At 42.4% G+C, this 26,315-nt stretch overlaps 1 protein-coding gene across 1 annotated transcript in view; it reads left to right on the top strand.

Moving 5' to 3' along the window:
- TENM4 (teneurin transmembrane protein 4) overlaps positions 1-26,315 on the top strand; it is a gene marked incomplete at its 3' end in the record, with an annotated part of 426,912 nt that overhangs the window by 64,107 nt on the left and 336,490 nt on the right. The gene's annotated exons all lie outside the window — the stretch shown is intronic.

Raw genomic sequence — 26,315 nt, 5'->3', positions numbered from 1 at the left:
TCTTCGTTAGCAGGACAAGTCAGCAGTGATTAATGCTGTGTACATGTGCGGAGTGGAGCTGATGTTTCTCTCCGTTGTCATCTCCTCTTGGGAAGAATGTGGGCAGTATCAAGAGGCCAGGAGGATCTCACAGGCAGGATGAGTAGCATCAGATGGTTCAAGACAGTTCAACCAAGCTGGAGATGCTCAATTGTGATATATTGTCTAAAGAAATTCTTGCAGCACAAGTGTTGCTGAAGCGTGGCATTTTCTTATCTAGCAGACTGAGAGATTAGTAGACGTGAACTAAAATACCAGATCTAACCACCCTGGAAGTCAAAATTCAGGCTGCAGGACCATTGCTGTCAAACTGTGCTGTGCTGCAGAGTCAGATCCTTCTTTCCATCTTCACAATTCAAAAATATGTAGGAAATGTCATCCTGCAAACAATTCTGCATGCATTTCTTGTGTGAAAAAGGGGTGAGAATGGCATTGCTGAACTCAAATCTCCCATTTAGCGGTGAACTGGATGCAGGTATGATCAGCCCAACACTTCCACCATGCATCTGTTGGTCACCTCTGTTTAGGAAGAGCAGTTTAATCTCAAGGTTCATTTGTCTTTGGCTTCACCTCTGAAATCACCAGTCAGTGCCAAAAGTGGTGTGGTGACTATAGCAATACAGACACTTACTCACTGGTGACAAGATTAAGAGCACCAATTCATTTTACATTGCCGGACCCACATCCTACAGAGAGGAATAATTTTTCTTTTAGTCGCTACTGTTCTGGGATGCATTTAAATGAGCTTTAAAACTGTCAAGCAAACAACCAGCCCAATATCCAAACCTGCTCTCCAAGCCTCACCAACTTGACCAGAAAGGTAGTGAATGTGTTACGGTTAACTTTTGCTTTTCCATCAAATAAATTGCCTTTCTGGAAAATTCTCATAGGTTTTTGTAAAACTGAAACGTACCAGCAATCAGGAGCTGGAAAGCTCACATGATAGCTCTGCCTGCTCTACCATCACAGACCCAACTCGTAGCCATTTTAATTGACATAATACATGATTTAAAGATCATTTCTTGCAGTAACCGCCACACTTTCTGCTTCCACACTGCTTAAGCCATTACTGCTGCTGGAAGGAGTGCTTAAGAAACTGCATAGGAAATTAGGACTTGATAGAATTGAATGCTTATAGAAGATATTTAGAAACACAGGGGTACATTACAGCAGGAAATAATTAAAGTCCTTCAAACAAGGAAGGCCAAAGAAATGATATGATTTTATTGCTCCTGGGTAGTTAAGAAATCTAACTAATGCTTTCACTTATTCAGTGGTGTCTGATACAGACCTCACTGAAGCCTTTGAATACTGCCATTGCCATCAGCAGTCTTAGAGGTGTATGGCGGTAACCAGCCTTTTTTGCAAAATAGTCAGTGGTATAAATGGTATAAATCCCAGTACTCTTGGTTAAACACACTGCAATGTGCTGTTTGCCGCTAGGTTTCTTGTATACATTTTGGCTTCTTATTAAATCAGAAAGCTGTCACGATGATCAAGCCACATGCTCCGGAATTTCATCAGCTTTTTCCAAATATCTTCTCTCCAGAGCTGTTTTGCAATAACTAGGGGAGCTATAGGCAAACGGTAATTATTTCTGTGTGTTTTTCTTGTTCCCTTTGGTTGTCCAGACCTCATCTCCTAGTGCTGTCTATACTTGCTACCAGAGGCCTTGCGCAAGGTTCTCCTAAATCGCTCTGATCCTCCGCAGAGGAAGGATTTTTACTCAGTCTTCTTTACCTTCACCTTCCTGTTTCCCAAATCATGTTGACCCAAATCACTGGCCCCAAATACAATTCAATATATCAGTGCAATTAGCAGTGCCAGAATTACTGTGTAATCTTAGCATTACAAATTATCTGTTAATACCCCAGATGATAATCCACGGTGAATTTTCTTTTTATTACTGTGTTTTGTTGAGTAATTTCCTTTCCGGCTTCATACACTCTATTGTTAATATTGTTACCGTGGTTGCAGCAACATCATCTTTTTTTTTTTTTTTTTCTCCTTTGAATTAAATAGTGCATTATAAAGTACTTCCAGTAAATGAGTGTGTGCTTCAGACATGCTTCTTCTGCAAACTATGTAGGCAAAAATGTGATACTCAGACTCTGGAGAATTCAGAAAGGAGATTTATTAAAAAAAAAAAAACATTCTTCACAATAAATAAAAAAAAAAAAAGGAATGTGCTATGAACTATACTTTATTAAGCTTCCCTTATGTCTTTTGAGTAGGGGAAGACAAGAATAAATTAGAATTACCCGGTCAAGATCAGGCATCTGCTGGATGTCATCTTTCACTTGTCTCCTATCAGTTGTAACCTTAATATTAACAAGATGTTTCAGCTTGAAATAAAAATTAGCCAGAACCCTTACCACTAAAGATCCATCATCAATTGCAGAAGTTAGTGAAGAACTACAAAAACGAGTAGCAGATCCAGAAGGGAATTTTCACTAATCCCTTTCCCTGTTTCAGGTCCTCAAAATTCTTACACTGCTCCTTTCCAGGTAGGACTTGCAAGAAATTCCCCATTTTAACAGTACATGGGGATTGCTTGGCTATTGCAACCTACTGAAGCTACCTTATAGAGATATTCAGAGACTTGGTGATCACTTGAAATGTGAAGGTCAGGGGAAAGAATGTGCCTTCAGGCTCTCCAACCGTAAAGATACTAATATTCCTATGAAGAATATTAGTCCTAAGAAGGAGACTTTAGCTACATGACCATCCCAAATGCTACATTCTCCACTGAAAAATAGCTCCCTTGAAGGCTGTTACATTTTCCTTACTTGTGATCCGACTTTCTAACCACTGACATTCTTGATGATGGATTCCTTGTATTTTCTGTCCTCTTATCTTTTTTGTCCTTTTTAGACATTAACCCCCGAGAAGCTTCTTGAAAATGAAAAGGTGAGGCACTACCTCACTTCTTCACAAGAGTCTCAGAGAAAGTTTGACCCTGATGGGACAGTAAATTGATGGGGTTTAGGGCAACAGACCCTTAATCTCTCTCCACATTCAACTAACTCTGGGTGTAAACAGCCTTTCAAATGAGGAAACAAGTGGATGCCACTGTCTCTCAGGCAGGATTCAACCACCCAAGAGCTGATTGTCCCTTTGGTAACACCTAGCTCACCCCAGGGACCGCAGAGGGAGCCAGCGGCACCCGTGCTCCCAATTTAGGAGGTGAAGGCACATGGGATTAATCTGAGTTTAATAATTCAGTTGCTGCATTAGTGATCAGTATCTTGATTTTGTTCCATGGTGAAGGAATTCCCACTGATTTCTAGGGCTAACCTATCTCATCACTAGCCTGTTTGCCTCTAGAGGAAAACAAGTCTTTCCATTTTCTTTTTTTATTATTTTTATTCCCATGTGGTACGTCCCATAGAGAATGTATTTTCTGTATTGCTGTAATCTGCATCTGAAAGGATGCTGACATTAAAACCCTTCAAAATGTTATTCTGCTGTAATGAACTGCAGTTCAATATAGGTTAGTGTGTAGGTTTCACGTTATTATTGTGCTGATGGTGAAGCCATTAAGCAGGGAAAAAAGGCCCAAACTCTAGAAACTCATTAATAGCCCGAATATTGGGGGAGAGGGCATGTAGAAACAACATTAACAGGTAAGAATTTACTGTTCTTTTCAATTACGCTGTTAATTTTTGTCCTTTCCTTTGCCACTTTAAACTGCCTTGTCATGGAGATTTTTTTAAGGAAAATAATTGCATTTAGTAATATTGCTGGCAAGCTGCCAAATATTCTGGAAGTAAATCTGTGCATTTTTTACACTATTTCCAAGTGCTGTAAATAAGTTCTTTTGGTGTGAAACACCCTAGGGGAAATACAGCTATGTTCAGCAGCAAAAGACCTATTGCTCTTATAATAGCAATACTTTGCTTCCAGCCTGTTTTTAGGGTGGGATTTGTGTGCAATGCCAATGGGGAATGGCTAATGCCACGGAGCGAGGGTTATGGTCAGGACACTGAAGGCCATCAGAGCTGGCATGGACATCAGTGCTTGGGTCACGATGGACGTGCAGCTTGATGGGCCTTTGGAGCGGGATTTTGCTTTTAGGGCCAGACATGAGCTCCCTCCGAAGCAAAGGATCAAGCCCTCCTGGGATAGATGAAAGTGAAGCAGCATGAAGAAAAGCAAAGGATTATAGGGAACAATAAATCCAAACAAGGAAGGGGTGACGGCTTAAGGTTCAAAATGGTCTGATATCTATCTCTGCGGCTGAAGGACCCCCACCCTGCAGAGTTAAGCCTGCTGGTTAAGTGTGGACCAGAGAGACAGAGCTTTTTTACCTTTGCATTCTCCCCCTTTTCTGCTTCACCCTGGATGTGTAGGGGTCACACCAAGCTGTAACGGGCAGGACGTGGCAATACGCCATCCCAGCCTTTCAGAGAGGTACAGCAGTATTTCCTGCACAGTGGAAAGCTCTACCAGACTTTCTTCCCAGTCTGACATTTCCAGATGCTCATGTCTGTATTTCTGAATTCCCATTTGGACCACGGCATCTGCTTCTAGGTCCAGCACCCAGAGTGTGAGTCCACACCTGGTCCGGTCTCCTCCAGTGCCCCTCGAGATATCTGGCTTTGCTTTTTTCAGTGAAGATGCGTCTCCACACATAAGCAGAACAAAGTGAGAGGAAAGAGCACGTTATTTTTGTTTTACCCATGCCCAGAGGTGCGCACTGAGCTCCAAATAAAGGAAAGCACAGCTTCTGCCATGAGAATTTGTTCATTAAAATCTCATTGCTTTATTTCTCAGAGGCTTTTGATTAACTTTTAGGCAAAAATGTCATTTTATTCAATTCAGGGCAGTGATTAAAAATGCAGTGCTGCCCTAATTCTGCAAAGTTTTCAGTGTTTCTTTGAACTGCCCCTAAAAACTTTAATTATACACTCTGAGGCAGGTTGTTTTTTTGTTTTGTCCATCCCAGCACAGATCATTTTGAAACATGTATATAAAAAGAAAAGAATAATTCCTATCTGGTGTTCACGTAGAGTAAACATTTTACAAATGTAACTTTGTTACGGCTCAATCAAAAATAAATCTTTGCCCCCTGTCTAAATTATACAAAGACATTTGGGGAGCAGACATGTTATGGGACTCAGAGAAGGGCTGCTTTTGGGTGGGCACTGGACTCCAGTTCAAGAGAATTAATCCATGGCTCTGCTACAGACAGTGCTTAACCTTGGCTGTATCACTTCATTTCTCTTTCTTTATCTCAGTTCCCTGTTAGAAAATAATGATGTTCTTTCTTTTTTTTTTCTCCACACCCTTTTAAGTTGTGAACCCAAATATTTTCTAGTCAAAGATATGGATAGCAGCAAATAAAGCAACTGTACTCCAGTTCTATCCGGGAAGGCATTAAGTGAATTTTCAGCATTGAAGTGTTTAAAATATTGGCTTAGGCAGCCCCTCAAATATTCACCAAATATCTTGGGGTGGGGGGGGGGTGGGGGGGGTGAAAAAAGCTGCTTTTTGTTGTTACTATTGCTGCATTTATTTACAAGCCGTGGGTTGAGTGACTGTGAGGCGGAGACTGTCAAACAAACCATGCAGCACAAGCCATTACACAAAAAGCTCTCCTGGAGATCACAAGAGCTTCCCGGGTCCTCTGATGGTCACAGGTGCCCAGGGCACTTGCTGAAAACAGCACAAACGGCTCCGAAATGTGCCTTCTGTCCCCCGCCGCAGCACCCAGGCAATGGCTGTTTGCTCCCCTTGCAACGCTCTCCGTAGGCGAGACCTTTCCATGCCAAGCAGCACGAACGGGCAGCCAGGGCAGCTCTCTTCTCACTGCTGTATTTAATGACCCCCCAAAGTGCTACAGGGCTTCCACAACCAACTTCAGCAGTGGCAAACTCAGAAACAAGCTACTTCATCAAAATGACAGCTTTCTGCCGCATTCAGAAACATGTGCTTTGATTTCTGTCCTGGTTTGGTCACTTTGTAGTGGCGGAGATAGAAATGTTAATTTTTTTAAACTTAATTTAAGTTAAATACACATTTCTTCTTTTAATAGATTAACTGTTTAAACAAAATGGGAAATGATGGCAGGCTCAACTAGGGCTTAAATTCAGAATAATATGTTAAAGACTTTTAAGTTGTTCTTAGATCATTTCCAAGCAACTATGTCTTAACTGCCAAAGTTTTAAGGAAAGTCAAAGTAGTGAATTGGCTGCAGTCTCTGGGCAAGCACCTAGCGCCAGTCTGTGGAGGTGCCAGATCAGCTCCTGACAGCAACTGCTTCTTCTGCAGGTGGAAAGGGAGACTTTTTCCACATCAAGTCATTCAAGTAGATCAGCTCAAAGAGCATGTACAGAAGTCAGAAATCCACCAGCAGTTGAAAAGGAGGGGAGGGGAAGATCTGCACAAATAAAACCAGAGACAAGATATATTATAGCGACTTCCAGGACACACTGTATCTGGGCAGACGACTGGTTTAAGAGGTCCCCAGTTGCCACCCCGGGTACCTGTTCCCTTGCAGGGGTTCTCCATCCCCACAGTCATGCCAGTGCAACTGCTCATGCAGCCCAACTCTGATTTAACCCCTAAAAGGTGCGATTTAAAGCCTTTCCTCGAGGACAGGGTGTCAGCGCAGAGAGCTGTGATTTCACAGCTCCCATGGGACCGCTGCCATCCCACATTGAGAGCTCCGGTCAAGGCAGGGTAGAGCAGCAGAAATCCCACCCAACGGAAAACCTTCCCGATTTGGGTGAAATAAGGGCCAGTGGCTGAGGGTGGGGTAGCAAAAACACCCCGGAGCTCTCTAAGCCAGTGCTGCCAGCAAGGAAGAAGCATTGCTGAGCTCTCTTGGAAATGCACCTCTATTCCAGTTCCCCAGCGACAGCTAGCGCTGGCTTTGTTAACGCCAATTCATTTTCTGTGCAAGAATTATTTTCTTCTTGTATCTCCAGCAGGTTCAAGTACTTTTATTACACTCGGTTTGGGAGGAGGGGGGTGAAATTATGACTGAATTCCTGTTTCCATTTAAATGCAGCTTGACGTGAATTTCAAATAAATGAAAAATAAAAAAATGCAGCAATCATCTACTGAATAAGAAATCTGTTGTTCACCATTTTCTCTTCATAAAAAATGTAAAAAGTAGGAATCTGAATAAATGCATGCTAAACTATATAATTGCTGAAATAAATATGTATAGATATAGGATATTCTTTGATTTAGCATAAAGAAGCAGCAAATTATACCAATCAGTGAGAATCAACCAGTTTTAAAAGAAAATAACTGAAAAGCACACATGCAAAACAAGATTAAAACTGATTATTTAAATCAAGATTCTCTGTTTGCTGGTTTAAACCATGATTACAATTTAAATCAAGCCACCCTGCCACGAATAGTTTAAGGACAATGATTTTTCCTTCTTATATAATGTGCAGATTTTATAGCCAACAGAGCCTCGTGCTTCTTGTAAGGAACATGGAGGTACCAAACCTCCATCTCCAGCCATGTTCTTCATTTGGCTCTAGTTTGGTTTAGGTGTTTGAAATAGGCAAATGGCAATCTTTGGCTGAAACAGTGGGAATCTGGAAACCCACAAAAAATCTCCAAGATGCTTTTTCTTTTGGGAGCCTTAGGATGGAAATTAAATTGAGATTCAACTACAGCCCCAGAGCCAGGCTGCGATGCTGATTCCGCAGTAACATGGGGCTGGAAAAGCAGCCATAGTCCAATATTAGAATACTAAGGGAAATGTCTCCCTCTCTCCTAGGTACCACCTCTTTGGATAATTACATTCCACTTAACAAAATTCCCTTTGCACCTGCAGTTGGACGCGTTGTTTCTCCTCCATTAAATTGCTCTGTTTTGCTGCTGTGCTCTACCGAGCAGCTGTTAATGTTCCACCCCAGAGGTGTCTGCAGTTCAGTGATGGGTGAAATGATTAAGGCTAGCAAGGCACTTGATCATTTGGAATGAAAGGTGCTACATAAACATACCCCATTAGTTTTATTAATGCTCAACAAAGCAAACTTTTCCTGTAGCTGGTTCAACTCCTCTTCAGCATTTAATACGTGTTCCCTCTAGGAGAGATGGCAGGTAAATGCAGCACATGTGTGGTTTGCTGGATACATTCTTCAGCTTTCCTTGAAGAAGCCTATTTCCCAGACTGATGATTTGACCCATCATATGCTGGGCAACTGCCATGAAATGAGTGCTGTGTTTGTAGAAGTTTGAAGGAGTGTTAATCTTGGGCTACTTCTCAGGAAAAGGAAGGTGATGACCTTGGGCATTGCAGACACTTACCCTAGCATCAGAAAAGTAGAAAACTTGGCATGGGATCAGTCTACAAACTGAACAATAGGGAAAGGGCTTAGAGGAATGCCACTTGATGGAGTTATAAAGAAAATGGGTCTTTTCAGGCAAATCAGGCTTCAGGCTTTAAGCATGTTGTAAGTTTGGTTGATAAAGAGAGGGTTACTTACATGCTTGCAAAGTGTTGAGTTCTGCGTCACATTGGCTCTGGCATCTAGGTAGAGGTTGACATAGACATTTATGCAAACAGAATATAGATGTATATATTTGTAGATTATATGCCTAAACCAGACTTGTTCTGATACACAGCAGCAAGAGAAATGTGCTCTCTTTGTCCCCTCCCAAATCTCAGTGTCCCTCAGCCCTACCTGAATATTTTTGGCTGTCGACTGGCCATGAAGTGTGGTTCCCCTTGAGGAGAGTCCTTGCTATTCCGCCTGCATAGGACCCCTTCCACTGGTATGCTGTCTGCTCGCAAATCGTGACAAATGTGCTTTCTTTGGTCATTTTCTTTCTGTTGGAGCTGTGAATGGAGAAAGCAGAAAGCAGAGATCAACTCATAAAAACTCCATGGCTCCTATTAAGGTTGAGTGGGATATTTTCATAACTCCCTTTGACGGGGGTCATGCGTGTTTGTGGAGGGATATCTTCTTTCATGTGAGCTGGTAGCAAATAGGCTGGGTCCCATATGAATTTTGGATTATTAACCCTCTTCCTGCTCCTGTTAGACCTTGGGATTTGTGTGAACTGAAGCAGAGCCCTGGTGAAACAGCAGTGGACAGTCCTACCCTTGTAGTGTAAATGGATGAACCAAGTCCTTATTTGGTCAAAAACTAGCAATGTTTTGACCAAAAAAAGGGGGGAAAAAAAAGAAACAAAAAATATATTGCTACATTAATTGTTGGATAGAGAGTTTCTGGGGCCAAAAGAGTAGTTATTGGGGCCGTAGGTATTGGAACTCAGTATGATGCTTTTGAACATTTTAGTCGTTATCTAGAGGAAAACTTAAACTTATGGCTGGTAAAGTGTGTGGATATTAAAACTAGATAGAGTAGTAAAACAATACAAATAAAAAGCTGTAAGGACAGTGCCTAAACAGGCACCGTACAATGCAGGCAGACACAACGATCTACAGCTGTACAGGAGTGGAAAGCTATTGAACGCAGCAGGGTGACAGCCCGGAGGTCTTGACTCTGTAAAGAGTCATGGGGTCAGGGCGCACAGCCTCCCAGCAGCATCTCTGTGTGATGCTCGTGGTGTCTTTCAACGCAGTACTGGTTGTCTTGCTGGAAGGCAAACAAAATGAACAGGACAACTGGGTGAAAGCAACCATGATATGGAAGAGTTCAGGCTAACTTCTCTTTGTAAGCTGCATGACTATGGAAAAGATCAGTTTCCAAAGGTATATCTGAGAAGGGATTAGTGCTTTTAAATGGGGAGATATTTTACCACCTCAGAACAGAAGCTTTATTTCGAAATTTTTAGGAAGAGCCACAGTCTGGACTCTGAAGCAAATCTAGCCCCCCATCATTTTTATCTATCTCAGTCAGTGGAGACTTTGCATTCTCAGCATCAGATTATGGTTGGTCCCACATGAGTACAAAAGGTAGGAGAAGATATTCAGGAAGTGTTCCCAAAGACATCCTAGACCCTAGCATCTATTATTGCCCCAGAGCAGTACCCCAATAGATCCATGTCCCATAGACAGTGATGAATTGAGTCCTTAACCTTCTTTTAGTTCTTTTCTTCTGGAGTATCTCACTGTAAGTAATGTTTTCCAAACCTTTAACGCTCTCATGAGCCATGCCCTGTTTATCACTGTCCTCCCTGAATTGGATTTGCTTAATTCATTCTTGGCTTTGTCTAAAGTTCTTGCAAATATATTTGCATCCTTCAAGAGAAGAATGTCCAGACCATGGTAGAGATGGGGAGATGTCAATACCCCTTTTCCCCAGCAGACACAGAGAGCAGATAGATTCTGCAGAGGAATCGCTTGGATGCTTTCGTGGAGAAACTACTAAAAAAATCTCTCCCAGAGCTGCTTCACAGATTGATGTCTTATCGATGGTGGCATGTGGGGGTTGAGAGGATAGGAGGGACAGATGGTCCATAAGGTTCCTTTGAGCTACAGCCAGACTCAAAGAAGAAAAAGGAAGATTGGTGAATTTCTGGAAGAGCTTATTTCCTCCTTGGACTTGAACAGGGTGTTGAAATTCATCCAACAGACTCTGTAAAGCCTTTTGGATTCTAAGAAGAAGACATAGATCTACAGCCTCATTATTGCTTATTCGGCTGTAAAACAAGGGCTGTAAGGAAGGAGGGAGACAATAGGGTTTTCTTCCTTCCTGTGTATACAAGCTCCTCTCCAATTGGAAATTTACTGATACAGCTGTTATGAAGTAATTATTTCAGCATCGTTTATTTTGGCACAAGTATCTGTCTGATCGTTCTGATTCCACGTAGAGAGTTACTTCGAAATGAATATTTCCAAATAATTTTCCAGGAATAATTATATTGGTACATTTCCAAGTCTAGATAAGCCTATGAATAGAATTCCAGAATAGGATGAAAAAAAAAATAAAAATTAACAGATTCTTTACTTGCGTGTTTTCTTAAGTATGCAGACATACCTTCCACTTGCAAAAATATTGTCTGAAAACTGGTTAGTGACTCTGTTTTCCAATAATTTTAAGTAAGAGTGTTAGGAATTACAGGGAATTTGGACAGTCACTAGCAGGGAGTATTTTGAAAATACAACTGTGTTAGGATAGCTGGTATAGGAAGACCAGGAGTTAGGATTTGTCAAAGTCCTATGCAGCCCTGCAGAGAATTAGGAAGAAGTCAGTAATTCTCTTCATCATGACATGCCATAAAACCTCTGAGATGCCACTCAAAACCATTTAGATTGCAACCCACTTGGGCAAGAGAGAACAGAGGAACTTGGCTTTGTCCGCCTGTTACTGAAGGGTAGTTGTCGGTGGCTGGATACCTGTTGCCCCTATGAGAATGGCATCACATATTCTTCCACACTAGCCCTCATGCCAGGCCCTGCAAAAAAAGGCATGACTTTGTCCCAGGGTCATTTTTCATATAGCGATTGCATGAAAGGTTTCAGAGGTGGGTTGTTGCGGCATCTGTTTTACATAGCTTCAGGGGAAAAAAAAAATCTGTTGCATGACTCAGACTCATCCAGCTTCTTCTCAGCATTTACTGTTTCTTCCACTCAGATTTTGCATTCAGTATCCTTACTCAAACAACTCCATTTCCTCCCTCCCTTTTTTCACCTTTATTTCTTCCTGATGAGCAATTCAGACAGTAAACTGTTCCTCTCCTTCATTCCCATGAGTGACTCCATTCAAAGTCCTACCCATGTTCTTATTTTCTTGGCAGAGCTATATTCAGTGAACGCATTTGTTTCTCTAGCTAGAGAACAAAAATATCTGCAAGCAAACTCATTTCCCTTCCGAACTGCTTAGGAGAGTAGTGCTGGGAAGGGGGAGGAAAGTGCTTTGTCAAGTGTTAGAGGAACAAGAGAGACATCTTCTCCCCCCTGACATCCCCCCTTTATTATTATTGGGAAGACTCTGTTAGTCTCTCACTTCCTTGGGGACTAGAAACATCTTGAAAAGATCTTTCATGCAGGCAGATAACAGACTGACTGCAGAGCTGCATCAGAAAGGGAAAAATTACTTGCTAGTAATGATGTTTATCACAATCCTTCCTCCTTTCCCAATCCTACAAAGGAAACTCTCTCTCATATAGAGGACAAGTCTTGTGCTTTTTTTTCTGGCAAACTACCCATTGTGCAAATTCAGTGCATGTAAGCTTGGCTGATGGAAGTTTTATCCAAAAAGCGGGTTGAAGGAGACAACAGCGTGGGCCGGTATGATTTATTTGAGATAGATAGACCCGATCTGATAATACACACCACAAAAAAGTCCAGGTTGCTTCTGCTCAATTAATTGGTGCGAGTGCAGTTTCCACAGTGGAGCAGAATCGGTGAAGCCTGGGCCAGGTGCTGGGGGGACTCACACTTCCACTGGACTGAACTCATCAGCAGAGTCTGCTCGGCTTTTCATCCCACCAGGACAGGAAAACACAGTTACATGGCACTGTCAGTCATTGCTTTGAAGGAGACTTTGATTTCATCTGCTCTGCATGGATGTTAAAAATCTCACAGTGCTTTAATGGGAAGGCTGAGCCAGGTGTTTTGCGCTGAAGTGTCTTTCTCATCAGCAACATATAGTTAGTGCTGAACCAACTGGCTACCATCCTCAAGATTACAGGCAACCACATCCTAGCGTGGTAATTACCTGTTGCTAAAAGTTAAGACAAGTAAACCTCATGAAACTGCTGCAAAGTGGTGATGTGCAAGTTTGCAAAGTGGCGATGTGCAAGCCTGCAAAGTGTGTGTGCGTGTGGACAGGTGGTTTGCTGGGATGCCTTTCCAGCGCTGTTAATTATATCTGCTTGATGTTGCATGCTCTGTCGTTGGCAAGACTGGGACTAGAGCCCAGGGGTCTGACAGCCGGTCCCCTGAGTCTACCCAAAATGCTACTGAGATCCCCAGTGAACAGGAATTGATCCGGCGCTACTGACTCCAGCCCTCTGAAACACTCAAAAAGTGATGGTGTACATCCCTAACACGGTCAGTACACAGAATTTATGAGACTAAAAAAAAGGGTTCTGGTTTTGGTAGATGGTGAATGTGATTTATTAAATTCAGGCGAAAAGTACCTGTATATCAGCTGTCTTTTTCATGGATGGGAAAAGAAAACGTAGTCCAAAGTAGCTGTTAATGAAAATAAAAGTACCGTGTTAGTTGCTTAAGGCCCAAGTAAGTGACGGCCTTAAAGAAGGTGTCCACCAAGTAATATTTCACCTAATGTCTTATTATATGATGATTGAAATATCAAGGTCAGCCAGGTTTAAGGTGCTGAAGACTTTGTCAGCACAGTGAGAATGAAATGAAATTTTCCTGGAGATGTTCTAAAGAACAAATTAAATGATTTAGATATATACATATGAAAAAATCTAACCAGCTCCAGAGAGCAAATTTCTGGAGGATCACAATTCACAGTCTTCAGTATCCCCCTGTCTGGATTTCTTAATAAACATCAGAGTTCAATGGCTGAAAAGAAGGAGCAGGTATACAACAGATAAATCCAAAGAGGTCAACTTCTCTGTTTTTAACAGAGAGCTTCCTTTTTCAAGAGAAAGATGTTTGTACTAGAAATGTACATAAATATATGACTTCTTAGTAAGGGCATGTAGCTCATTACCCTCTGCAAATTAACCATATCTAATCATATATTTCCTAAAAAATAAAATAGCACATTGCATCTGTTAAGTCTTCATTCAAATACAAACCAAATATGCATGAGTACTGTAGTATAAACTGTTCCATCTGTTTCCATGAATGTATAGTCACGCTGGTCACCCCCCCACACACAACAGAAGGGTCTTTCGCTCTTAGCATCTGTCTTCACTGAAGAACCGCATTTCAACTGGGAGTAACCAAGCTGGAGTAAGAGCAGCACTACTGTAAAATAACTCTTGAATCCCGGTGCCCATGCTACCATGGTCATCATACGTGCGTGGCTTTAGGATTACTGGGGGCAAACCTTTTGAGTTTTAGCACTGCCATGAAACTGAGCTTCACTCTAAATTCTTAAAGAAATGGTAAAAGACATTGTTTGTCCTTTCTGGGGATGTGGAGGAAATTGTGGGAAGGTGTTGGAGGGCAGGGATTACTTGAGAGGCACGCTAGACAGTGGTCAATGTTAGCAGTCGGTATGTAACGCTGCTCTGAGTTTCATCCTGTATATACTTCTGAGCAGGTCACTTCAAATTTATTGCATCGCCATGTTTGAATCAAGTGTTTTCATGTGTGACTGAGAGGAGATTTACAAGCAAATCCGAAGCTGCAGCGCAGGTTAGTGTCATGGGAAAGACAAGACACTATTTTTAGAAAACATGAATTTGCCATTCAGTGTGTGACAAGGTCACCACCGTTCTCACTTTCTCTTGCTCTTTCCCTCTGGCCTGCACATCTCAGCCACTCACACCTGAATTACTGCAAAATCATAGCAGGCAACGGCTCTCCAAGAATCAGTTCCTACTAATGGATCAAAAGCAGTCAAATACAGCCTATTCCTGTACGGGAAAGGGAAATCACAGTCCATGGAGACCACTCTATCCATACCAGGGACTGTGCTGGTACAACTTCAGCACTGAAAAAAGCCAACCTCCTTCCTAGTGAAGTCAGTCACACTTGTCACAGTTTCACCTGAACTCCCCTTCCTGCTCATCAGGTTTCAGGACTTGTCTCCCAGCACAACTTGCTTTTTGGGTTTGAGAAAACCGAAGATCTGCTTGGGGCTTCGGTCTTGGCCTAGTGAGAGCTGTGGCACTCAGAGATGCAACCAGAGCAGTTCGGCAGGATAACAGTCATAACTATTGTCCAGACCAGTTAGTTTTGCTTTGAAGATCTCAGATAGTACCCTGGGAAGACACTGCTATATCGCGTATATGTGTGTTGTACTCAGAGGCATCCCAAGTTCAGCTGTGCTGAGCAAAGCAGATGATACATCCAGAAACTCTCTAGATGCTTCTCTGAGTGTTGTGGTTTAACCCCAGCCAGCAACTAAGCACCACCCAGCCGCTCGCTCGGTCCTCCGCGGTGGGGTGGGGGAGAGAATCAGAAGGGTAAAGGTGAGAAAACTCGTGGGCTGAGATAAAGACAGTTTAATAGGGAAAGCAAAAGCTGTGCATGCAAGCAAAGCAAAACAAGGAATTCATTCACTGCTTCCCATCGGCAGGCAGGTGCTCAGCCATCTCCAGGAAAGCAGGGCTCCATCACACGTAACAGTTACTTGGGAAGCCAACACACCGTAACTCCAAACGTCCCCCCCTTCCTTCTTCTTCCCCCAGCTTTATATGCTGAGCATGGCGTCATATGGTGTGGGACATCCCTTTGGTCAGTTGGGGTCAGCTGTGTCCCCTCCCAATGCCTTGCGCACCCCCAGCCTCCTCGCTGGTGGGGTGACGTGAGCATCAGAAAAGGCCATGGCTCTGTGTAAGCACTGCTCAGCAATAACGAAAACATCCCTGGGTTATCAACACTGTTTTCAGCACAAATCCAAACCATAGCCCCATACCAGCTACTATGAAGAAAATTAACTCTATCCCAGCCAAAACCAGCACAATGAGATAACTTTCCACCCTCCCAAAGCACAGCTCTTTCACAGATAAATGTGATCACCCCTATTGGCTCCAGTTACTATCTTCTCTTACATTTTCAAGTAACATGGCTATATCATCACATTTATGACTTATTTCTGGGCAAACGGGATCCTTCTTCTCATGGGCTGGTCTTGGTTCACTGACAGTACATCAAAGCAGACAGAGAAATGGCAACTTCTTAAAACACCGCAAAATTCCCAAGTTGCGTGTGGACAGATGCCCTCAGTCATCACAAGACTACAAAAATCACATCCTGAAACATCAGCGATGGTGGGTGAGCCCTGGGGACTGGCGACCGGCTGGGGGGAGCTGACGAAGAAAGGTGCCATGGAGAGAGATCTGTCCCAGCTGGCCAGTGGTGCCAGCGCTGTCATTTTAATTAGCTGTGTGTATATATATACATATATAATACACACTGTACCTCTTTATCAGCAGGATGGGTTCACTAAATATATGTCAACTGAAATTACTTTAGAAAGAGCCTCAGCACTCGGCTTCCCACCTGCTTCTCTAAGACAGCTGCCCAGACTCTGTAAAACACATCAGATGAAAGGCACCGTAGAGCTACAGCACGATACTATTATTACATCTAACAGATGAGCAATCAGATCTGAACTGACCGGGGACTGAGCATTTGAGGCAAGAGGAGAATCCTTTGGGGAGACTGTTACCATGAAAGTAATACAATTCAGTATTTGTACCAGCGACTCTGAAATTCAACAGCAGTCAACCTAGTACTAGCATCCTTTTAAATATCATCTTTCATTTCTTAGCAAACAGCAATATCCTATAACAACATTAGGACAGGAAAAGGATGGAGCTGCACAGCAACTAAACACAGGCGCAGGAGGCAATATGGGCAGGTAGGAGCATAAAAAGCAAAGTCTTGGTGAATTTGTGGGTGTTCTGAAAAGCAAGGACAGTGATATACCAGGCTGAGGTGAATCTTAAGTAAAGGGCAAGTAACAGAGACCACCAGCGAGACGGTGGGGGAAGTGGCACTCAGCCAGAGGTCACAGCCTGCTGATACCGTGAGCCTACGATGCCTTTTTCTGTACTTGGGACTCAGCAAACTGGAAGACAGTCTAGCAATATGCATGGAACAAATCCAAGAGGGAAAGATATCTGAATATCTGTGTGGTGGGCATTTATTTCATATTCAGGAGAAAAGAACGAAACCTGCTTTGACCATTAAAGATAGCTTTAGGGAAAAGACAGTGTAGAAATAAATGAAAACAGCTGCCCAAGAGTTTGTAAAGCTTTGACTTGGTAGTGGAAAGACACTGAAGCTCTCTTTTAAAAATTTATTTTACTCTATAAGGTTATCTTTTTAATATGCAAAAAGAGCAGCAGGCTATCGATTAGCCTTACGTTGCACTGCACTGATTTCCTGGACAAGCTCAATATCAATAACTCAAAATCTGGGAATAAACCAATAAACATGGACTGTGGTTGACCTTAACTGTAACCTTCACACTGTCTCAGTGGCAAAAGGGAAAAGCAAGCACTGAAGATGATAATGAAAGCTCTTGTTTTAGCGCATATTAATATGCACAGCCATCAAACGCTTCCTGTTAGATTTTCATTTCATGAGCAAATTGGATGAGACTTAGAAGATCACAGGGTGAAATGCTGGTTTTGAGATCCAAGTGCCTCGCACCTTAATAACCCTTTGCTATCATGGAGGTATGCCATGAATAAGAGTGTTTAAAGGTAGCGGGCTTGGCATCAGGGGGACTCAAATTCTCCTCTTGCTTCAGCAATTCTTGTGCCAACTTGTACAAACCTCTTTCTCTCTCTGGACTTTCATTTCCTTCATGGCAATACTGTCTCTAAGCCTTTTTTCTTCCCCTCACCCATATTCTGATGAACGTGTTCAAGAGAGAGGAATTTAAACTGAAACCATTGCAAAAAAAATAGCAATTTGGATGGCTATGGCACAGGGGAGCCCAGGGTTACTACAAACCCCAAAATCCGGGTTTCATCTGTCACAACCAGGACTGGAGGAGGAAGGCAGGGAAAGGATATGAATGCGGACTCTAAATATATCAGCCAGGTAAACACCAGGGAGGCAACAGAGGTCTTTAAGTTAAAAGATGATGTTGGCACAAGAAAAAAAGACTACAAATAGGCCAAAAATACATTTAGACAGGAAACCAGAAATTTTCTAACTGTTTAGAGAATGAGCTCTGGAATTCCTTCCCAGTCAGATTAGACAAGAAAATAACTAGTTTAAGACAGTCGTGAGCAGGCTTGTATGGGACGATGCCTCTTATATTTGAGGGATACAGTCGGTGACCTTGGACATCCCTCTTAATCCTATGTTCCTCTTTCATTTCTGTGTCATCCAGTGCCTGCAGTGTCCCGTACAACGTGCCAGGGAGAGCTGTGTCAGACAGGTCATTTCTTCATACCGGCAGCCCCTGTTTTAATACACTGCCAGTTCACAGGGCTGAGAGCCACGGCGGTGGGAACGGATCAAAGACGAGCCATATTTGAAGGCTTTCTTCCCATGCAGGAGAGCAGAGGGCTTTTTTAATTGCAAACTATCCCAGACAGAAAGGATGGCTCTGCTTTCAGCACGGGAATACAGGGACAAGGGAAATTCAAAAGTAGCTTGGAATTCATCTAACCAAGTACTGTTATCCTTTCAGTTTATGTATTTTTGCACCGCAAATTCGAGCCATTCAATGAAAAGTCAGAGCCCTGCTGGGAAAGCGCTGCTCATTTCACATTAAGGAACAATCCCCATCCTAAAGGAATTACAAAGCTTGCCAGAGAAAGAGGTTATTGTCTCCACCTCACACATGGGGAACTGCAACAGGGCTTCGTTAGGGCTTTATTTTTCTAAAAATGGCCTCAGCTTGGGCCCTTACAAGCTTGATCTTACTTTCAGCTTCTCTGAAAATAAGAGCAATTGAGTATGAAGCCTGACACCAAAAATGTTGGGGTGTTTTTTTTTCAGTAAACACGTTGCTGTCCCGCTTCTTAAACCTTTTGACTCCCGGACCCAACCTACCACCCCTGCTGCAGTGTGTTTCTCCTTGTGTTTGGTGGCTGTCAAAGCCACTTTCCCCCTGCTCCAGGACTGAGCAAAGTAAAGGATTTTAATGTGCCTCCATCAGGCAGAGCTGCCTGGCCATGCACTATGTAGTTTAAGAACTGAGGCAAAAATGTGACTCTCAGTTTTCCTACCTAATAAGACTTTAATCTGAACACTTACTAGTTTGTATTTTTTCTCTACTATTTCAAGCTATCCAGTCTCTATATTTTTATCTTCCTCCCTTCATGACTGATGCTCCCCACTTAACAGAATTATCATCATCCCTGACGACCATTTTGTTCAGTAGTGATGGCTTAGTATTTATACCTAGCATTTGCCCTCAAAACTTTTGACATGGGATAAGAGAGCAAAACAATTAAAACATAATATTCTGCTACATGATGATAATTTTCCCTCATTGGTGAACATTAGGAAATGGCATTATTGTAAAGACCCAATTACCTTTTTTATGAGCATTGTATATTTGGAAAGTAATAAAACAGAGTTATAAAACTCAGATGACTAGGAATCTCAGAGATGCTCTGCATTTTAAGAGGGGGGGTGGAATATTCTTTTAATTGCAACTGAGCACAGCCCAACCAATGATTAGTTACTTTCAAAGCAATAAACATTACCTGGGAAGCAATAAAAGGAAATGCAGGAAAGTTATTTGATGGATGATTCCCAGAAGACATAAGGCAAAAGAAGGGAATGTGATTTAGTGGTTAGAATAACAGCCTAGTAGTCAGGACTCCCGCCGTCTCATCCAAGCTGTGAAGCTGACTTACTAGATGCTCTGGAGTTCAACATTTTGTTTTATTCAGTGTTAAATTGGGTCTAATAATACCCAAAGAATTGATGTGAATCTAAATATGCAAGTGTTTGTCAAGGTTTTGAAAGTTAGGATGAAAGAAGTCATTATAAATAGAAACTATGAGTGGCTGAAAAACATGGAAGGTATTTTGCTGAAGTCCGACTATGTAAACTGCTAGCACAAGTGATAATGAACTAGGCAAGCTCCTGTCATCTACAGGTCAGAGACCAGCTGCTTAATTTTATCAGGGAAAGCACAAACATCTTTAATTTCAGTTCTTGGAGAATTTAGTGAAGCCTCATCTCACTTCCAGTGATTTCCATAATGCCAGATTTGGCCCTACAACCTGAATGTGTTTAATGTAGCATGCCCTGAACACCCTACAAATACCAATTTCGCTATTGCTAACATGATCTGTCAGGGTGCAGGCAGAACAAGAGAGCAGAAAGCACAAAAGAGGGATATGCACAAGTTCCTAAGACAGAGCATCCTTGCGAACCATCCTAGAAAGCCAAAATCAGAACAAGAAGCACCCATGATTGATGATGGCCCAGGAATTGCACCACAACGATTTTCAAATTCCAGTTAGAACAATCAAAAAGAAAACCTCAAGAAAGAAAAAAAATTCTGATGTTTTTACATCCCTTTGAAAATTATTCTGTTACCTTCTCCTTCAAGGCTAAGAGAGGATGTGACACAGTGGTTGTTACTCCATTAGTCATCTCCATTCCTAGAACTGTTTTGGAAGCACTGATGAGCACAAATAAGGAAATGAGGATTTAGACACATTAATTGAGTGATAAAGATAAATCTACTGAGAAATACGAAAGAGAGCAAGAGGCAGAAGCAGCCAGAGACAAATCCACCCCTTATGTTGGGTTCTCATGTTCTTGTCAAATTTCAAGTCTGCTTTTCCCAACACGACTAGAAAAATGTGGCCTCTGGCTGCCCTTTTTCAGCACATGGAGGCCATTTAAAAGTGCAGAATTGAGTTTCTGGGTCCCCCCAAAAATACACATCCAAAAAGAGGTATGTCTTATCGTTTGCTGGATTAAAAAAAAAAAAAGGCTTTAGGGATTAGTCACTTTTTCATCCATACAAGTCCCTATGCAAACCTGGAAACAAAACTATTTTTAGAGTCTTTGGAACTGATTGTCCTCATTTCCTCTGCCGTAGCCAGGTTTTGGTTGGATATCAGATTTTGTAAGTATTATTTTTACTTTGCGTAACTCATTTCACAGATACCAGAACTCACTTAGCATATGAAAAACATGAGCTGCTTCAGATGGACTTTTTTTCCCCCAAGTCCAGGCTGTGATCTTCAGGGACAAACACTGTCCACAAACTAAATTAGATCACTTCCTTCCACTGATACAAACAGCCTGGAAGAAAATGAGATTGCATGCATGCTTGGTTTTCTAGTTTTTCTGTTTCTGTGCCAAAACATTTTTTTTCCTTAATTATATAGAAATTTGACCAGGTTTAGGCCAGAATTATACCATCACTTTGTACGTAGCTACCTGAGGTTGTAGCGTTTCATTCTGTAACGATGACGCAGCTTTCTGAATACTTGACATAACGGTGTCTGTATACGCCTCGGGATCTAATGCTTGTACAACAGTAGAGGGAGAAAAGTTCTGTTCAAGGCCCCTGAGATGTTGTTCGAGATCATCTGGGCTTGTCCTTTTAGTGTCATCGTTTTTCATAAGTTTTCACACCACATAAAGCACTTCAACAGTTTTAATGCAAAACACAGAAAACATCCTGGAGCTGTCTGTCCTCCAGCGAAGCCGAGGACCACTGCTCCTAGCTTCCCTGCTTCAGTTAAGCGCCTGTAGTTAGATGGCACAAATCTGGAGCAAAACCCTGTTGATCTCATTGGGATATAAGCAAGAGCTTAAAATCAGGCGTAGCTGAAGTCCTCTGCAAGATCAGGACCTCAGAGCATAATGCTACAAGATGCCAAAAACCTTTAGGGTTCATTTAATCATCAGGAGCATAGGATATGCAGCATTTTGCCAAGCTGGCCTCTCCAGCTGTGTTATATTGGTTTTGATTGCTCTGAGTTCACTCATGTTCATGCCCCGTTTCAATTTGATTTGAACAAAAACCAAGCCTCCAAAGGCGCTCTGCTGAGAGCTCCACAATCTACCCAGTTTTGCCTGGAAATGTGGAAAAATATTTTAGCTGCAATTTTAAAGCATGCAATCGTGACGGTTCCAATTCAACCACTGTTTTTGCATGTGGGGCACTGACAGCAGAAAACCTGAAGGGAAAGGAAGTGCAGAAAATCAGGGAAAAGTCATTTGAAGAAAGATTATGGGAAACTTAGAAGCAGAGTGGAGGGGAGAGAAGAAAGCATATAGTTTGATGGTTTGCTCATTACAGTCAATGATAAAAAACCTATTGACTTTAATAGCGCGTGATCAGGCTTCCCATGTGTAAAGTTAATATTGAATAGGAAGCAGCCTAGCTTCTGAAGGATTCTTCCGGTGCTGCCAGCTGGAACCTAAAAAACCCACATAGGAGCAGACTTTTCATTGCCTTGTGCTTTAACTAGCTGTGTATTAGTAAAAATCAGGTTCAGAGTGGGTATAAAAAGTTCAGCTTGACATAGGAGCATTGTAGCACAATTTTAACTCACTTTGCACTGATATAAACGATTTCTCATGTTGCAAAGAATGAGAGAATCAAGTCTGAACCTTTTTTATTTTTAAGTAAGTGGCTCTTGGGATACCTTGTGCTCTGCCAAATTAGCTGAGGATCTGGCCCGAGCAGTGCAGATTACAGGGGAGAAAAGGAAGGATTCATAAATTCAGACTTCTTTTGCAGACCCAGTGTGATGGGGAAGGAAAAAGTATGTAGCAGATTTGCAGTCATTCAGCTTCCATGAGGTTAAACTACCTTTTGTTGAAACAAGACAAAAACACCACGTTTGAATGATTTGCCTCCATAGTCATAGATATTGTGACTTAGTCCAGATTCAGTCTGCATTCTTCAGCCTCTGAGCAATTGTTGGCAAACTCCATCTGAGTGCTGGGATTGCAACTAAACGTTTTCTATCTGCTAGGGCTGCCTGATAATCACCTTTTCTTTTTTTTTTTTTCCTGTGTGTGTGTGAGGTTTTTAGAGTCAGAAATCTATTTTAAAAGCTTCAGAACAAAAGCATTCAAGGCATGCCATCCTCTACAGGAGCTGGTAACTCTCATTGCTTAATTGCAAGGAGCGTTTGAGTCTTGGACATCATCCCAGTCCATACTGTTATTAAGTTGATAGGGGAGCTGTAAACTAGGCTTATATCCACATTCTGTGATCCGCTGCATCTGAAGTTTCTAGATACAACTCGGGAACAAAAGTGCTGGGTATTTCTCATGTTCTTCAGTAAAGTCCAGATGACAATAGATGTTTCTTCATTTCTTTTCCACTGAGCGTATATTTTTCTTGACTTTTCATCCCAATCTCAAGTACTGTTTGTTCTAGACAACGTGTCCAACTCCAGAAGTAGCTGCATTTTAGTAGATAATGATTTGTCTCTCAGACGCTCTTATATCTCTTTAAAGAGGTTCTTTCAGAGCATTCAGTCACATGAGAAGGGATTTAATGACCCTGCCTTCAACCTGCTCAGGCTCAAATATGAATCAGTATATGACAAGGAATGAAAAAAACTTACTTCTGCAAAAGACATAAAAGATCGTTGGATTCATTCAGTTAATGTAAATAATTTTCCTGAGTCCGCATGCATGTAATTCCAGTGTGCAACCATAAATAGAAGAGAGATTATTGCCAGTATGTGGAATAGGGTCTGTATACTCTCAAGATTATCAAGTAATAATGGTTATTATGAACCAGGTTATGAATTTTTACACACACACTCACAGGCAAATACTCAAAATCCTTCAAAAAGCTTGAATATTTCTAACTCATCAGAGGCTCTTCCCTCATCATTTAGAGTTTTCTGGACTGTTAATTTTAATTTTCTCATTCATTTTGTTTAAATTGTTCATTATCTCATCACTGCCAGAGTAAGCTGAGGCTTGTTGAAAGCACTCACTATGAAGTTGTCTAACATCTGGGGCTTTGAAAAGTTGAAGGCACTTCCAAAACTATTAAGAATTACATTTTCTAAGTTATTTGACATGGCCAAGAAAACCCCACATCCAAACGCCATTGTGAGGATGATGAAGCAATACAGAGAAAAATTAGCTTCAGGTCTACACTGGTTTCGCACGGTTAGTAAATGCAGTGCTTCAAATGTCCTGGCATTTGCATAACTATGCAACATGACAGATAAGAATAGCGAAGTTGGTTTCACACCCCAAGACAAAAAAAAAAAAAAAAAAAAAAAAAAAAAAGAAGCATTATTTTAAGTCAAAAAATGTCACAGTTATGGCCAGATCAATGTTTTCTGCTGAGCGGATTTCGGCTGTGTCTGAAGGAGAGCAGAGAAACACGCCGTTCCCAGCCCTCTGCTGATGCTGCAGAGCTGAGTCACCTCTGAAAATCCATGCTCGCACACATACAAACCTCCCTCACTGCTACAGGACTCATTTTGCTCCACCTCCAGCTTCCAGGTTCCCCAGCTACATTAAGCCTTGCTGCCCTTCAGGTAGGGAAATCCCACACTGCTGTCCCAGTTCCAATATTCTTCCCCTTCCTTAATGCCTACAGAGGGCTGCACTGCTGTTTCTACTTTTAGCCCCTTATTCCTCATTAGCCCATCGTTCAACAACCCTGTCTTGTTGTGCAGTATCTTTCCCTCTTCCTAGGTATAAAGAGGAATTTAGCTCCCCTTTTGCCCTTTCCCAGGCAGTGAAGGGATTTATTTCTAGCTAGGTCATGAATGACATATCAGGAATTCTTGGTTATTTCCTTGCTTTGCCCCTGCATCACAGCATGACCCTGGAAAAATCATTTGCATCCACATTAAAATGCACTAAAGCTGCCTGCGTTGTGGATGAGGGGCTGTAGAGCTGCTCCTACCTGCCATGAGCCGTGTGGCAATAGGAAAAGGAGAGGAGAGAAGCAAAAGCAACTCTTAAATTTCTCCTTCTGCAGCAAGTCTCTCCCTGCACGTCTCTCCAGGGTTGGTACAAGATGCCACATATGAACAACAGCAAAGTGCTTTGAAATACGCTCAGCCACATAAATTGATGTAGTTGTTAGTGGCCCCTGCATACGAATATTCCTCTGCTCTGGCTCCTTTGATCATTAACTTTCAGAGGAAAAAAAGGAAGAAAAGGCCAAAATGCAATTCAGAAGAGGGAAAATAAATAAACTGCTTTTCCCTGTGCCTGTGTAAGGTGAGGCAGGCGGCTGGGTGATGGGCATGTGAGGCAGGTCCTCTTAGCAAACCGTGGCAGAGGGATCGCGGGTGGATGATGGAGCGACTAAACACGGGCTTTGGCGTTTTGTCTGCCTCTGGCATTGCAACCCAAGGCCCAGAGTTAATGGCAATTACCATGCCTTAGTGGCAAGCTCGTGGCTGCCCCAGCAACCGCACAAGGGCCCCCTTTCCCATCCTTTTGGTTTCCCATTTCATCCTACCGAGAGTTCATTTGTACACCTGGGAAGCAATCAGGTTTTCTCCCCCGTCCCACTGAGAGCAGACTGGGGTCACATTTCAGCTGCCACTCTTCTCTTCCAGACTTGCAGGGTTTCTCCTTTCTCCCCTCACCCCAGCTAGTTTTTGTTGTTGTCTTGCAAAGCAGTAGTTGAGGCTTTAGGGCTGTTTTGGTTAGGGCAGAAGAAGGTAACTTGGGCAACGAAAGGCTCTCTAGGTCAGCCCGAGCACAGGAGCAGATGGCAGTGCTACATGAGACCCAGCCTGTGTACCGGCATCAAACCAGCTTCATTTGGGGTGCTAACACTCAAAAGCCTTTGAGGTAATTTGGCTGTGTCCAGCCCCTGCTTGGCAATAAGGGCATGTTGATTGCTCTTTACTGGATAGTTGACTAAAAGGCAAGGAAACATTAAAGAATCAATGTATTATTCTCATAAACTAATTTTTAATGTGTGGCAAATACAGAATATTGTGTCTGCATCTGCTTCCACGCACACAGTTCTTATAAAAGCACAGTGGACAAACTGTTGTCCTCTATGGGCTTGCTTTATATTTCCTCCCACTTGTTCATGTCAGACCTTTCCAGCCTTAAATCTGTGCCTATGCAATGTCCATGCCCTCTCTTCAGTTTTCCTAAATGGGATTTATGGTGGGGAGGAGGAGTGGGTGAAGAGAGTAAGTCAGTATTGATAGGGATAGATAAGCAGATACCTGAGTAAGCAGACATCATGCAAACTTCTGGACTTTTTACGCTCATAATGAAGTATGCTGGTCCACCGTATATGAAACAGGGCACCCCTGGCTTTCTGCAAATGCACAGGGAAGCTCTGCTTCCTCGTACAGCACTGTCCAGAGAGCAGCATTCAAATTAGGCTGCTGGGCTTCCACCACAGCAGTCAGAGGCAACCCTAAAAAGATGCCTCCCAGAGCTCCCACCGGACCTCAGCAAAAGTTTGTGCCTTATGGCAAGATGGATCAGCCCATGGTCTCCTCTAGGAATGAGATGGGTGAGTCCAACATATCCTATGTCTGAGCACAGACCTCTGGGAAGAGGGGAATCATGAAAAAGGAGGTTCTGCCTTAGGAATGCAAAGACCTCCCCTCTTTCCCCTCTCACATTGTTGGGTCTGGCACACTGCAGGCACCATTAGAAACAAATAAAGAAATATCAGTCAGGTCAGAGATACCTACGATTGCATTTTTGACAGCGATAACATGGCCAGATGGCAAGCTGGTAGGAGATACTTGGTGCAACAGCTTTCTTGTGCCAACAACATTTTCATGGGAGCCTGGCAAAGCAGCCATTTGATTCATGCACCCCTTCCCAT

This window comes from Platalea leucorodia, assembly GCF_965183815.1.
Source record: "Platalea leucorodia genome assembly, chromosome: 2".
In the NCBI taxonomy this organism is placed as follows: domain Eukaryota; kingdom Metazoa; phylum Chordata; class Aves; order Pelecaniformes; family Threskiornithidae; genus Platalea; species Platalea leucorodia.
The sequence above is the reverse complement of the archived record's forward strand: the minus strand, read 5'-3'. Positions and strand labels throughout refer to the sequence as shown.